The sequence below is a fragment of the Triticum urartu genome, chromosome 5A, assembly GCF_056163025.1.
Source record: "Triticum urartu cultivar PI428250 chromosome 5A, HENAU_Tu73, whole genome shotgun sequence".
Lineage (NCBI taxonomy): Eukaryota > Viridiplantae > Streptophyta > Magnoliopsida > Poales > Poaceae > Triticum > Triticum urartu.
Window position 1 is genome coordinate 250,848,928 of NC_141877.1, and position 15,446 is coordinate 250,864,373.

The following is a 15,446-nucleotide window of genomic DNA, read 5'->3' on the forward strand; positions in this document are numbered from 1 at the left end:
GACGATGTGTGTTGGAAGAGATTCCAAGGTTGATAAGATCACCATCGCATACTCCCTCTACCTTCGGGGTTAGTATTGAACCTAAATAAATGTTATTTGGTGTTTGCGTTGAGCATAATATGATTGGATCATGTTTATTGCAATACGGTTATTCATTTAAGTCAAAGAATAATTGTTGTCCTGTTTACATGAATAAAACCATCTATGGTCATACACTTAAAATAAATGGTTTATTGAATCTCGATCATAGCGATACACATATTCATAATATTGAAGCCAAAAGATGCAAAGTTAATAATGATAGTGCAACTTATTTGTGGCACTACTGTTTAGGTCATATTGGTGTAAAGCGCATGAAAAAACTCCATGCTGATCATCTTTTGGAATCACTTGATTATGAATCACTTGATGCTTGCGAACCATGCCTCATGGGCAAGATGACTAAAAGTCCGTTCTCCGGAACAATGGAGCACGCTAACTGACTTATTGGAAACAATACATACCGATGTATGCGGTTCGATGAGTGTTGAGGCTCGCGGCGGGTATCATTATTTTCTTACCTTCACAGATGATTTGAGCAGATATGAGTATATCAACTTGATGAAACATAAGTATGAAACATTTGAAAAGTTCAAAGAATTTCAGAGTGAAGTGGAAAATCATCTTAAACAAGAAAATAAATTTTCTACGATCTGATCACGGAGACAAATATTTGAGTTATGAGTTTGGTCTTCATTTGAAATGATGTGGAATAGTTTCGCAACTCACGCCACCTGGAACACCATAGCGTAATGGTGTGTCTGAACGTCATAACCGTATTTTATTAGATATGGTGCAATCTATGATGTCTCTTATTGATTTATCACTATCGTTTTGGGGTTATGCAGTAAAGACAGTTGCATTCACGTTAAATAGGGCACCGTCTAAAAATCCGTTGAGATGACACCATATGAACTGTGGTTTAGCAAGAAACCTAAGCTATTGTTTCTTAAAGTTTGGGTTTGCGATGCTTATGTGAAAAAGTTTCAGCCTGATAAGCTCAAACCCAAATTGGATAAGTGCGTCTTCATAGGATACCCAAAAGAAATTGTTGGGTACACCTTCTATCACAGATCCGAAGGCAAGATCTTTGTTGCTAAGAGTGGATCCTTTCTAGAGAAGGAGTTTCTCTCGAAAGAAGTGAGTGGGAGGAAAGTAGAACTTGATGAGGTAATTGTACCTACTCCCTTATTGGAAAGTAGTTCATCACAGAAATCAGTTCCGGTGACTCCTACACCAATTAGTGAGGAAGCTAATGATGATGATCATGAAAACTTCTTATCAAGTTACTACCGAACCTCGTAGATCAAGCAGAGTAAGATCCGCACCAGAGTGGTACGGTAATCCTGTTCTGGATGTCATGTTACTTGACCATGACGAACCTACGAACTATGAGGAAGCGATGATGAGCCCAGATTTCACGAAATGGCTTAAGGCCATGAAATCTGAGATGGGATCCATGTATGAGAACAAAATATGGACTTTAATTGACTTGCCCGATGATCGGTGAGCCAGTCAGAATAAACAGATCTTCAAGAGGAAGACGGGCGCTGATAGTAGTGTTACTATCTACAAAGGCCGAATTTTCGCAAAAATGTTTTTCAACAAGTTCAAGGTGTTGACTACGATGAGATTTTCTCACTAGTATCGATGCTTAAAAGTCTGTCCGAATCATGTTAGAAGTTGCCGCATTTTATGAAATCTGGCAAATGGATATCAAAACTACATTCCTTAATGGATTTATTAAAGAAGATTTTTATATGATGCAACCAAAAGGTTTTGTCAATCCTAAAGGTACTAACAAAGTATGCAAGCTCCAGCGATCCATTTATGGACTGGTGCAAGCCTCTCGGAGTTGGAATATGCACTTTGATAGTGTGATCAAAGCATATAATTTTATACGGACTTGCAGTGAAGCCTGTATTTACAAGAAAGTGGGTGGGAGCACTACAACCTTTCTGATAAGTATATGTGAGTGACATATTGTTGATCGGAAATGATCTAGAATTTTCTGTAAAGCATAAAGGAGTGTTTGAAAGGAGTTTTTCAAAGAAAGACCTCGGTAAAGCTGCTTACATATTAAGCATCAAGATCTATAGAGATAGATCAAGACGCTTGATAAATTTTTCAATGAGTACATACCTTTACAAGTTATTTTTTGAAACGGAGGCAAAAGATTTGCCTCTTCAATTAAATAAGCTTTACAAGTTTTTGAAGTAGTTCAAAATGGATCAGTCAAAGGAGTTCTTGCCTAAGTTGTAAGGTGTGAAAGTTGAGTAAAGACTCAAAACTCGACCATGGCAGAAAATAGAAAGAGAATGAAAAGTCATTCCCTATGCCTCTGTCATAGGTTGTATAAAATGTGCTATGCTGTGTACCAGACCTATTGTGTACCTCACCATGAGTTTGGCAAGAGGGTACAATAGTGATCTAGGAGTAGATCACTGGACAGCGGTCAAAATTATCCTTTCAGGACTAAGGAAATATTTCTTAGTTATGGAGGTGATAAAAGAGTTCGTCGTAAAGAGTTACGTCGATGCAAACTTTTGACACCAATCTAAATGACTCTAAGTCTCGATCTAGATACATACTGAAAGTGGGAGAAATTAGCTAGAGTAGCTCCGTGCAAAGTATTGTAGACATAGAAATTTGCAAAATACATACGGATCTGAATGTTGCAGACCCGTAGACTAAACTTCTCTCACAAGCAAAACATGATCACTCTTTGGGTGTTAATCACATAGAGATGTGAACTAGATTATTGACTCTAGTAAACCCTTTGGGTATTACTCACATGAAGATGTGAACCAATCACATAAAGATGTGAACTATTGGTGTGAAATCGCATGACGATGTGAACTAGATTATTGACTCTAGTCCATCTGGGAGACTGAAGGAAATATGCCCTAGAGGCAATAATAAAGTTGTTATTTATATTTCCTTATATCATGATAAATGTTTATTATTCATGCTAGAATTGTATTAACCGGAAACTTAGTACATGTGTGAATACATAGACAAACAGAGTGTCCCTAGTATGCCTCTACTTGACTGGCTCGTTAATCAAAGATGGTTAAGTTTCCTAACCATGGACATGTGTTGTCATTTGATGAACGGGATCACATCAATAGAGAATGATGTGATGGACAAGACCCATCTGTTAGCTTAGCACTATGATCGTTTAGTTTATTGCTATTGCTTTCTCCATGACTTATACATGTTCCTATGACTATGAGATTATGAAACTTCCGAATACCGGAGGAACACTTAGTGTGCTATCAAATGTCACAACGTAACTGGGTGATTATAAAGATGATCTACAGGTGCCTCCAATGGTGTTTGTTGAGTTGATATAGATCGACATTAGGATTTGTCACTCCGATTGTCGGAGAGGTATCTCTGGGCCCTCTCGGTAATGCATATCACTATAAGCCTTGCAAGCAATGTGACTAATGAGTTAGTTGCGGAATGACGCATTATGGAATGAGTAAAGAGACTTGCCGGTAACGAGATTGAACTAGGTATTGAGATACCGACGATCGAATCTCGGGCAAGTAACATACCGATGACAAAGGGAACAATGTATCTTGTTATGTGGTTTGACCGATAAAGATCTTCATAGAATATGTAGGAACCAATATGAGCATCGAGGTTCCGCTATTGGTTATTGACCAGAGATGACTCTCGGTCATGTCTACATAGTTCTCGAACCCGCAGGGTCCGCATGCTTAACGTTCGATGACGATCCATATTATGAGTTTATGTGTTTTGATGTACTAAAGGTTGTTCGGTGTCCCGGATGAGATCACGGACCTGACGAGGAGTCTCGAAATGGTCGAGACATAAAGATTGATATATTGGAAGGTTACATTCGGACACCGGAAAGGTTCCGGGGGTCACCGGATAAATACCGGAGTATTGGGGAGTTACCGGAACCCCCGGGGGGGTCAATGGGCCTTCATGGGACTTAGTGGAAATAGAGGGCAGCAAGGGAGCTGTGGGGCACGCCCCCTAGGCCCAAACCGAATTGGTTTAGGGCTTGGGGGCCGGCCCCCTCTTTCCTTCTCCCCTCCTCCTCTTTCCTTCCCCTCCTAGTGGGACTAGGAAAAGGGGAACCTACTCCTAGTAGGAGTAGGATTGTCCCCTTGGGGCGCACCCTATGAGGCCGCGGGCCCTCTCCTCCTCCCCCCTTTATATACGGGGAGGGGGCACCCCATAGACACACAAGTTGATTGTTTAGCTGTGTGCGGTGCCCCCCCCTCCACAGATTTCCACGTCGGTCATATCATTTTAGTGCTTAGGCGAAGCCCTGCGTTAGTAACTTCATCATCACCGTCATCACGTTGTCATGCTGACGAAGCTCTCCCTTGACACTCAGCTGGATCTAGAGTTCGTGGGACGTCACCGAGCTGAACGTGTGCGGATCGCAGAGGTGCCGTACCTTCGGTGCTAGGATCGGTTGGATCGTGAAGTCGTACGACTACATCAACCGCGTTGTCATAACGCTTCCACTTACGGTCTACGAGGGTACATGGACAACACTCATCCCCTCTTGTTGCTATGCATCACCTAGATGGATCTTGCGTGTGCGTAGGAAATTTTTTGAAATTACTGCGTTCCCCAACAGATGTGGCGAAGGTAAAGAAATTCATCAAGTCAAAACTCACATTTGGAGAACTTTGCGTAGAATTGATACTCTCCGAGCTTGTCGAGCACCAATCGCAAATGCTTGGCATGATCGTTCTTATTCTTGGAGAACACCTAGATATCATCGGGATACACCAAGAAGAATTCATTGGTGTAGGGGTTGAAGATGAAATTCATCATGAGAGAGAAAGTTGGAGGGGCATTGACAAGCCCGAAGGACATGACAGTATATTCATAAGAACCAAAGCTTGTTCGGAATGCTGTGTTAGGGATATCTTCTTCATTAATGCAAATCTGATGATAACCCATACGGAGGTCAAGCTAGGAAAACACCTTTGCACCTTTGAGTTGCTCGATAGCTCATTGATGTTGGGAAGTGGGTACTTATTCTTGATTGTCTTCTTGTTCAATGGACGGTAATCGACGCAAAGTCGGTCCGTGCCATCCTTCTTTTGGACAAAAAGAATACCACAACCCCACAAAGATGAACTTGGTCTGATCAGGCCCAGTCGCTCTTGTTCATCGGGCTATTTCTTCAATTCTTTCAGCTCTTGTGGCCCCAGCTTGAATGGGTGCTTCCAAACGGGTTCAGTACCGGGCTCAAGATCAATAACGAACTCGACTGGCCAGTGAGGAGGCATACCCGGAAGCTCTTATGGAAAGACATCTTGATACTCATGAACAACTAGAATCTAAGAAATAGCGTCTAACTTGCCCTTCTCATTGAGAGAGAACAACCGAAAGGTTTCGTCACAAGCAGTATAGATGATCATATCCTTAGAAGGGTGCGTCAATTTAATCTCACTGGTAGCACAATCAAGAGCAACCTTGTGCTGAGAAAGCCAATCCATGCCAATAATTAGATCAAAATCAGAGTCGCCGAGAAAAATTTGGGAAGCCAGGAATCTATAATTGCCCATCTTGATGGTAACATACGGAACCACCAGACGAGAACTCAAGTGCTTGCCCGGGGAAACAACCGCTAATGGTTTTTCCAAACGTGCCGAAATGAAATCATGCTTTGTGAAGAACGGTGTTGACATGAAACAATGCGATGCACCAAAATCAGACAAAACTTTAGCAGGAATAGAGTTAACTGGAAGTGTACCCATGATCAAATCAGTAGATTCCTCTACTTGAGCTGCATTCAACATGTTCACCTCTGCATGCTTTGGATTGTGCTTGAAGACCTTATAGGAGGAGGAGGAGGAGGCGGAAGGCGCCTCTGGGTGCACTTGTTTGCATCTTGACCTTTCAGACCACACTTTTTGCAAGTAACCTCTGAGAGCGGATGATGATAAGGAGGAGGAGGACCACCTGTCCTCGAAACTTGAGTCTGAGACTTGTTCTGATAGCCTGGGTTGGGTGGGTGGGAAGATCCACGACCACCTGAGTTCTTATGCTAGTAGGGCTGACGAAACGGAGGAGGTGGAGGAAGCCAGAAGTTCTATTGCTTAGCTACCACTTAAGAGGAAGAAGATGAGTGGACTGCATCCCTGATTCTCTTCTTTGAAGCCTCACACTTGAGCTGAGAAGCTTCTTGCCTGAGGGCCATGTTATAGAACTGATCGAACTAAGTAGGCTCAACAAGCACGAGAGCTAACTGTAGATCTTCTCCAAGGCCTGCCCTGAAGTGATAGATCATGCTCTTTTCATCAGGAACATCTTGCCTTGCAAAGCGAGCAAGCTTCTGAAACTGGATATTGTGTTGATACATGGACATGCTTCCTTGCTTGAGATTGCGGAATTCCTCACGCTTGCTCTCGACAACACTTGCTGGAATGTGATGAGATCGAAACTCCCGGCAGAAGTCAGTCCAGGTAATCACTCGGGCCCCTCTCCAATCTTTCTATTGCTGATACCAATCAGCTGCTTGGTCCTTGAGGTGAAAAGAAGCGAACTTGACGTAGTCCTCAGGCCCAACATTGCTACATTCAAAATGCTTGTTGAATTCCACGAGCCAATCATCAGCGTCCATGGCCTCGGCACAAGCACTAAAAGACTTTGGCTGATTTTCAAGAAACAGGTTGAGGGTAGCAAACTGAGGTTGATTGTTGAATTGCCCTTGACCTTGATTTCCTTGGTTGCCTTGGCCTTGGTTGCACTCTTGCAGGAGTTGCAAAAGCATCTGGGTATTGGCGATGGTGGCTGCCAACACAGCTTGACATGCCTCCGGAGGCGGAGGTGTGGCGGAGGTGGAGGGTTCGACTGTTCCCCATCGTTGCGATCTGGATTCAGACGCGTTGGAGGAGCCATCCTGAAGAGGGTGACATCCGTTAGGACCACGATAGACAGATGGACAAGCTGAATCAACAGATATAAATTGCAACATATAGTCTTCACAATAAACATTCGAACAGAGATTGAACGAAAGAATTCCAAAGTTAACATTACACGACAATTAAGGTGAGAAGCCACTTTAAAAGAGATTGATGAATGAAACAACAAGGTACGACTGGAACAAATAAGTGGTAAGGAACAGCCAATCCCATACCAATTATCTGCCGGAAGAATACCTAAGAGCTACTTGTATTCCCAAATATTAACTCCCGAAACTTTCTGGTTATGCAATCTGGTGTTGGGGATACAGGGAGGCACAATATATATCACACAACTAACAAGCCCTATGCTCCAACTGTATCCATCCGTCAACACATAACCAAGAAAACTCCAGAAATCATGTACCTCAACCTTCGAAAAGCATCCATTATACTAGTTGTGGCAATACTCCCGAACTCCCTCCCCAGTACTAGGTGGCGTCGAGGTTATCTCACCACTAACTGCATAAGAGAGATTTTCGATGTCGGCAAGCTTAGGTATTCCAGAACTGCAACAATAAAATTGTGACGACAACACCTCGGAGCTCAACTCCCCGGGACACTGCCACAACCCCTAAATGTCAGGAGGCACCAAGAACAATGTTCTTGTCACAAGAATATCGGAACGATCCCAAGATACCCGCGTGATCCTAATTTTTTTAGTGAAAATGAGGAGAGGAAAGTCAAATCATCTATGTCAGGATTCCTCGCCAGAGCGACGAAGGGGCTGAGGAGTAAAAAGAATCCTACTCTATGATATATATATTCCGAAGACTCAAAGCAGTTTTGTTCTAGACTCAATAACGCAAGTGGTTCGATCAAACAGGGGGCTCCTAAATCGGGATGGCTCTGATTACCAACTTGTAACGCCCAAGATGCGGCTATATCTCCCACGTGTCAAGGCACGACTTAGCGGCATAACAGCATTTTGGTATAATCAAAGAAGGGTCATCTTCACATAATCCCATGTAAAAGAACAAGGAAGTAAATAGTTGGCTTACAATTGCCACGTCACACAATGATCAAATTATTCATACATCAAACAGAGTACACACAAGGTCCGACTACGGACGAATCCAAATGAAAAGAAGACAACCCCAAATGCTAAATCCCGATCGCATCCCTACCGGGCACCACTACTGATCATCCGGAAAGGAAACATAGTAATAGCCAAGGTCTTCGTCGAACTCCCACTTGAGCTCGGTGGCATCACCTGCACTGGTATCATCAGCACCTGCAACTATTTTGGTAATATTTGTGAGTCACGAGGACTCAGCAATCTCAAAAGCCACGAGATCAAGACTATTTAAGCTTATAGGTAGGGTGTGGGTATAAGGTGGAGTTGCAGCAAGCACTAAGCAAATATGGTGGCTAACATACGAGTACAAGAGTAAGATGAGAAACTATGCAACGGTCGTAAACTAGAAGTGATCCAGAACTACTTACGTTCAAGCATAACCCCACCGTGTTCTCTTTCCGAACCTCGTCGAAAAGAGACCATCACGGTTACACACGCAGTTGGTGTATTTTAATTAGGTCAAGTGTTAAGTTCTCTACAACCGGATATTAACAAATTCCCATCTGCCACATAACCGTGGGCACGACTCTCCAAAGTTTAAACCTTGTAGGGGTGTCCCAACTTAGCCCATGACAAGCTCATGATCCGTGGAGGCAATCCTCCATCGCAGGACCCTCCAATCAGACTCGGAATCCCGGTGCACAAGATATTTCGACAATAGTAAAACTAGTCCAGCAAGACCTCATGGGCGTGCCGTCACCCTGATAATAGCCGCGCGTATCTCGTCTCACGCCACGTCCAGATTTGGACCAACACTCATGAGGAGCACTGGCCCGGGTTGTTGATTAAGTCCACAGGGGCTGGAAAGTCCCTATGCAAGTTTTTAGTTGTTATTAGGGAAATGGTAAAACCAAAGTTGGGCCTTGCTGGAGGAGTTTTATTCAAAGCGAACTATCAAGAGGGGCCCATAAACCCTCATCGTGTTAGGACGCAAAATCAAGGAACATAACACCGCTATGACGGAAACTAGGGCGGCAAGAGTGGAACAAAACACCAAGCAAAAGGCCAAACCTTCCACCCTTTACCAAGTATATAGATGCATTAATTAAATAAGTGATATTATGATATCCCAACATATCCATGTTCCAACAAGGAACAGCCTGCAAGGCACCTACAACTAGCAATGTTATAAGAGGGGCTGCACAAAAGCGGTAACATAGCCAAACAACGGTTTGCTAGGAAGGTGGGTTAGAGGCTTGACATGGAAATATGGGAGGCATGATAAACAAGTGGTAGGTAGCGCGACATAGCGATAGAACGAACAACTAGCAAGCAAAGATAGAAGTGATATCGGGGGTAATGATCATCTTGCCTGCAAAGTTCTCAGGGCTGTCGAAAGCTTGCTCCTCGTAAACGTACTCGACAGGATCCTCGTTCACGAACTTGTCTCCCGGCTCTACCCGAAGAAAGAACACAAGAAGTGGAACAACAATCAATCATAGTTCAATGCAATGCACAAGCAACATGATGCAAGACATGGCATGGGATGCAAGATATGATGTGCAATTCATATGGGTACTCCGGAAGGGAAAATATGATCATGGCATAAACTTGGCAAACCAAGCATGCCACTTGAAAGGTTAGGAGATATCGGTCGAAATTGATATGAAGATCACCGGAAACGGATGCACGGTTTGCAAATGACGAGCAACACAAGAACAAAGCAAAACTGCACTTAACAGCATCATAGCACTTAAGATGCATCATGAAAATATGCTACAACACTCCAAAGTAAAAACAAAACACATGCAAGTGAAGTACAGTTGAAGCTCTTCAAATCATGAACACTGAGCTCCTGCTAGAACTCACTGATCTAGATAGAAACAGCGTCAGGTAGCAATGTTTAGAGCTAGTAACCTACATGCTACATGAACATACCATGGCAGATAAGGGCAAGGAATTCTAGTACTAAAGGCAATGAACAAAACTCCCTTACTGAACTTGAGCCAAAGATGCACAGAAAAGATGGTAGCATCAGTGTGTAGGATCGAAAGTATGTCTAGAGGGGGGTGATTAGACGACTTGACCAAATAAAAACGTATCCTTTTCCCAATTTTAGTTCTTGGCAGATTTTAGCAACTTTGGACAAGTCAAGAAATCTTAACACAATTCAAGCAAGCATGCGGAGAGTATATGAGCAGCGGAAAGTAAAGCATGCAACTTGCAAGAATGTAAAGGGAAGGGTTTGGAGGATTCAAACGCAATAGGAGACACGGATGTTTTGTCGTGGTTCTGATAGCTGGTGCTATCGTACATCCACGTTGATGGAGATTTCAACTCGCGAAGGGTAACGGCTGCGCGAGTCCACGGAGGGCTCCACCCACGAAGGGTCCACGAAGAAGCAACCTTGTCTATCCCACCATGGCCATCGCCCACGAAGGACTTGCCTCACTAGCGGTAGATCTTTCACAAAGGACTTGCCTCACTAGCCCACCAAGTGACACCTAGCCAATCTAGGAGACACCACTCTCCAATAAGTAAAAAATGGTGTGTTGATGATGAACTCCTTGCTCTTGTGCTTCAAATGATAGTCTCCCCAACACTCAACTCTCTCTCAAAGGATATAGATTTGGTGGAAAGAAGATTTGAGTGGAAAGCAACTTGGGAAAGGCTAGAGATCAAGATTCATACGGTAAGAATGGAATATCTTGGCCTCAACACAAGTGTAGGTGGTTCTCTCTCAGAAAAAGTAAGTTGGAAGTGTAGGTTTGTTCTGATGGCTCTCTCCATGAATGAAGAGGAGGTGGACGGGTATATATAGCCTCCACACAAAATCTAACCATTACACACAACTTGCCAATCTCGGTGGGACCGAATTGATAAACTCGGTCGGAACGATCAGAAAATCTAGTGACCGTTAGGATTTTCGGTGGGACCGACATGCAACTCGGTAGGACCGATATGGTTAGGGTTAGGGCATAACGTAATCTCGGTGAGACCGATTACACAAACTCGGTGAGACCGTTGGTAATAAGCTAACCAGAGAGTTGGTCATTTAACTCGGTGGGACCGATTCGCTCATTTCGGTGAGACCGAAATGTTACAGAAGGGAAACAGAGAGTTTACATTGCAATCTCGGTGGGACCGATCGCTCATCTCGGTGGGACCGAACCGTTATGAAGGGAAACAGAGAGATTACAATCCCATCTCCGCGAGACTAATTTGCCTAGGGTTTGTGGAAGTGGCTATGACATCTGAACTCGGTGGCGCCGGATAGAAAGAATCGGTGGGGCCGAGTTTGACTTTTGGTTTAGGTCATATGTGGATGTGAGAAAGTAGTTGAGGGCTTTGGAGCATATCACTAAGAATTTTGAGCAAGAGCCTCATTAAGAAAACCTCATCCCTCCTTGATAGTATTGGCTTTTCCTATAGACTCAATGTGATCTTGGATCACTAAAATAGAAAATGTAGAGTCTTGAGCTTTGAGCTTGAGCCAATCCTTTTGTCCTTAGCATTTTGAGGGGTCCACTTTTCTCATCCATGCCATGCCAATCATTGAGCTTTCCTGAGATATTAATCTTGAAATAGAATTAGCTCAATGAGCTATATGTTGTTAGGAATTACCAAAACCACCTAGGGATAGTTGCACTTTCAATCTCACCCTTTTTGGTAATTGATGACAACATATAGATCAAAGCTTCGACAAATGATAATAAGAGTGAAAAACGTTGTCGCTTTGAGAAGTATGAGAAAAGCAAGAGCTCCCCTAAATTTGTGCATAGTTTAAGATTTGCTTTGGACTGCAAATGCACAATGATTTAGGATCATGGGTTACTCTTCCATGTCACATACATCTTGGTGGAGCGCTCAAAATGATAATAATTAAATACATGCACTCATCACCAAGCAAAGTGAATGATCATATGGGGATATAAAAGGATAATGTCATCCAACAAGCATTAAGGTAGCATATGATCAAGCACATGATCATCCAAGTATCACACAAAAGCATAAAGTATCTCAAACAAGCAAATAACAAAGTTCATCCACCAAAAAACAAGAGAGAACAAAGAGCAACACTCTCTCTCAAAGCCTATGATCTATACATTTTCTCCCCCTTTGGCAACAAGTTACCAAAAAGTTCATGAAAAATGCTGATGAGGACATCAATACCATTGTTACACCCACAGCCCCTACTGTTACATATACTGGACCAATTACTAGAGCTCGCGCACGCCAATTAAATTACCAGGTACTTTCGTTTCTTTGTAATGATTCTAATGTTCATGAGATTATGATGCTGCCTAAATTGGATACATTTGTTTTGCTTACAAATGAAGGGCCTAGCTTGGAGAAGGATGAACATTGGAGCAAGAACACGCATGGAGTTGATGGCATGCGCAAGGGGATCAATAACGGAGTTACAAGTGATGATTTCAGGACTTTGAAGCCGCCCTAAGGAGTGCATGAAGCCTTGGACGAAATATACAAGATGCCACTTCATAATATTCGTCCATAGGCTATTCTAGGTGCTGCATCACCTTATTAATGGGCCAGGCCCATGTAATTTCGAAATACTTAAGTATAGGCTATTTTTAGAGTCTGTATGTGTGGGGAAACAAGAGTTAGGGTTGGTTTCGGACCCCACCCTCAAGGGCCATGAAATTCCCCCCTCTTCCTCCATATATACAGCCCTTAGGGCGTCGTTTAGACTTTGGGTTTTGTTTAGATTAAAAGTTCGCCATAGCTGCAAGTTCGCGTACTTCGTTTGTGTCCAACGACCAGACCAAGACGTCACAGAACCCCACCTTGATCAATAAAGCTTTCATCTTATATTCGCAATATCCAGATTGCAATCTCAGTTTCTTGCTTGTTCTTCGTTTGCTCGCAGGAAACAGACCCTCGTGGTCAGGTTGATCGTGCTCCGGCGTGGTCAATAACCCTCGGAAGTTGGTTTAGCGATTGCTAAGGCGCGACGTCTCGCACGTTCGTAGTCGGATCGTCAAGGTCAACTCCCACAGAAAACGATAGCCACCATCTCATCGAAACATCGGGACACCTTAGCCTCTATCAAGTGGTATCAGATTTCCAGGTTGCTCGGTGAGATTTTACAGTTTTTCGTAGATTAGATCGAGTCTGTTCTTCATACCTACAGTCCACGAAAAAGCCACACAAAAAAAATAGGGTTAGTTCATCATATCCGAACCAATCTGAGCCTTTGCATAATCTTTTAAGGGTTTTTGCTTTGTTGAATTTGCGGTTGCATCGTCGTGTCAAGTTGCTGGTCTTAGAGTCTAGTCTTTTAGAGTTTCGAGTTCTGGTCATAAGTTGTCACGCCGCCGCCGCACCATCATCATCGCCCATCTACCACTTTTGCTTATCCGCCACCGCTCTGAATCCATATCCATATACCACTACCAATCCGTATCCATATACCACCATCAATCTCTATCCATATACCACCACCGCTACCATATACCACCACCGCTGCCATATACCACAACCATATATCCACCACCAATCCGAGTTCTTCTCATATTAGGTTTGTTCTTGAGATCAATCTAAATTCCGATTCGTGTTTCCTTGCCTGCGTAGGTCTCGGAAAAAAAAAGTCTGGAGACCCCCGGGCAATTTTTAGGCCAAAATTTTCACAGGCAAATTTTTTTTCCCTATCCTATTTTTAGACTTTTCTGAGTCTTTTGAGCCACGTACCATCATAGTAATTTTTTGTCGCACTTTTTCGTCGTCGCTCCCCTGATTTCCGAAAAAAAAGTGAAAAAAAAATTCCGTGCCCATCCTATCAGTTTGACGAGGGAAGAGTTTTGAGACACTCGCCATTATAGTGATTTTTCGCAAAAAAAAAGAGGAGCGCAAAAAAAAGAAAAAAGAGGAGCGCAAAAAAAAGGAGCGCAAAAAAAAGAGAGCGAAAAAAAAGAGAGAGTTCCAGAGTGTGCTTTTCCCTTATTTACGTGCAGCGCCGTGATTTTGTTAGTGTTCTAGGCTCGCGTCTCTAGCACGGTCTAGCCTAGGACCAGCACAGTACCGTCGTTGAGCGTTTATTCAACTTTGCATCTCTGAATTGATTATTGCTGACCCTTTTTGCTACCATACTATAAGCCTTCCCAGCTCCACATACATCTACGTCGTGCGTTTGACTCTCCCTGGCAATCGCTCTATCCAAGCTTTTGAGAGTTTTTGACTACAACGGTTGCCGATCACCGCCTGCTGCTGGGTAAGAACTGGTAAGAATTTGAGATTTGCTTGACGGATTTGTGACACCCGCCACCACCACCACTTGTTAGTAGTCTGTAGGATCATATTCTTGTGTGTTTCTATTGCTGCTAACCATGCCAGGATCACAAGCCGACGAGACTGACTGGGAGAACTTGACGAACAAGGAGCTTCATGATACGTTTCAGCAAATGATGAATGGACAGGTGCAAGATGTGATAAACAGATTTGAACAGGCCATGGAGAAGATAGATGGCATGGAGAAGACGTTTGAAACAAAGCTCGATAACAAGTTTGCTGAATTGCTGTCGCGTTTTCCACCACCACCACCGGCTGCTCCTGCCGCACCTCTGCAACAACAGCAACAACACTGACTACCTCCACGTCGGGAAACAGCCCTCCGCCGAGCGAGCCGTGTCCCTCTTCGGTCGGGCCAAACTGCTGGTGCTGCTGTTGATACTTCTGTGGCTCCTACTGCTGATGTGGAGGAGGATGCTTATGTGGGAGATTATGAGGATGAGGTTGATCAAAATCAGAACTACGTGCCACCAACAGCACAGCAACCACCAGGTCGTCCACATGCAAATAATGGCAATGGTAGGGCTCACCCTCAGGTACGAGATCATGACCATCTCCCTAAACTAAAATTGAATATTCCACCATTTGAGGGTAGATATGTTCCTGATATATATCTTACTTGGGAGTTAGAAACTGAACAACGATTTACATGTTTACAATATCCCGAGGAGAGACGTGTTCCTGCTGCTGTTTGTGCTTTCACTAGTTTTGCATGTGTTTGGTGGTCTGAGCATTGTAGATTATATCCTATTCCGGCTAATTGGGCTGCTTTGAAAACTGCTATGCGTACTCGTTGAGTTCCACCATATTATCAACGTGAATTACTTCAAAAATTGCAGCGCTTAAGACAGGGAAAAATTCTGTAGAAGAATATTATCAGAATTACAAACTGGCATGATTAGATGTGGTATTGTTGAGGAGAATGAAGCTATGCTTGCACGTTTTATGGGTGGATTAAATAGAGAGATTCAGATGATTCTAGAGTATAAGGAGTATACTAATATCACTCGTTTATTCCATCTTGCTTGTAAAGCTGAACGTGAAGTGCAGGATCGACAGGCATTGGCGCGGACTAACTTTTCTGCAGGTCGACCTTCATCATGGACACCACGTGC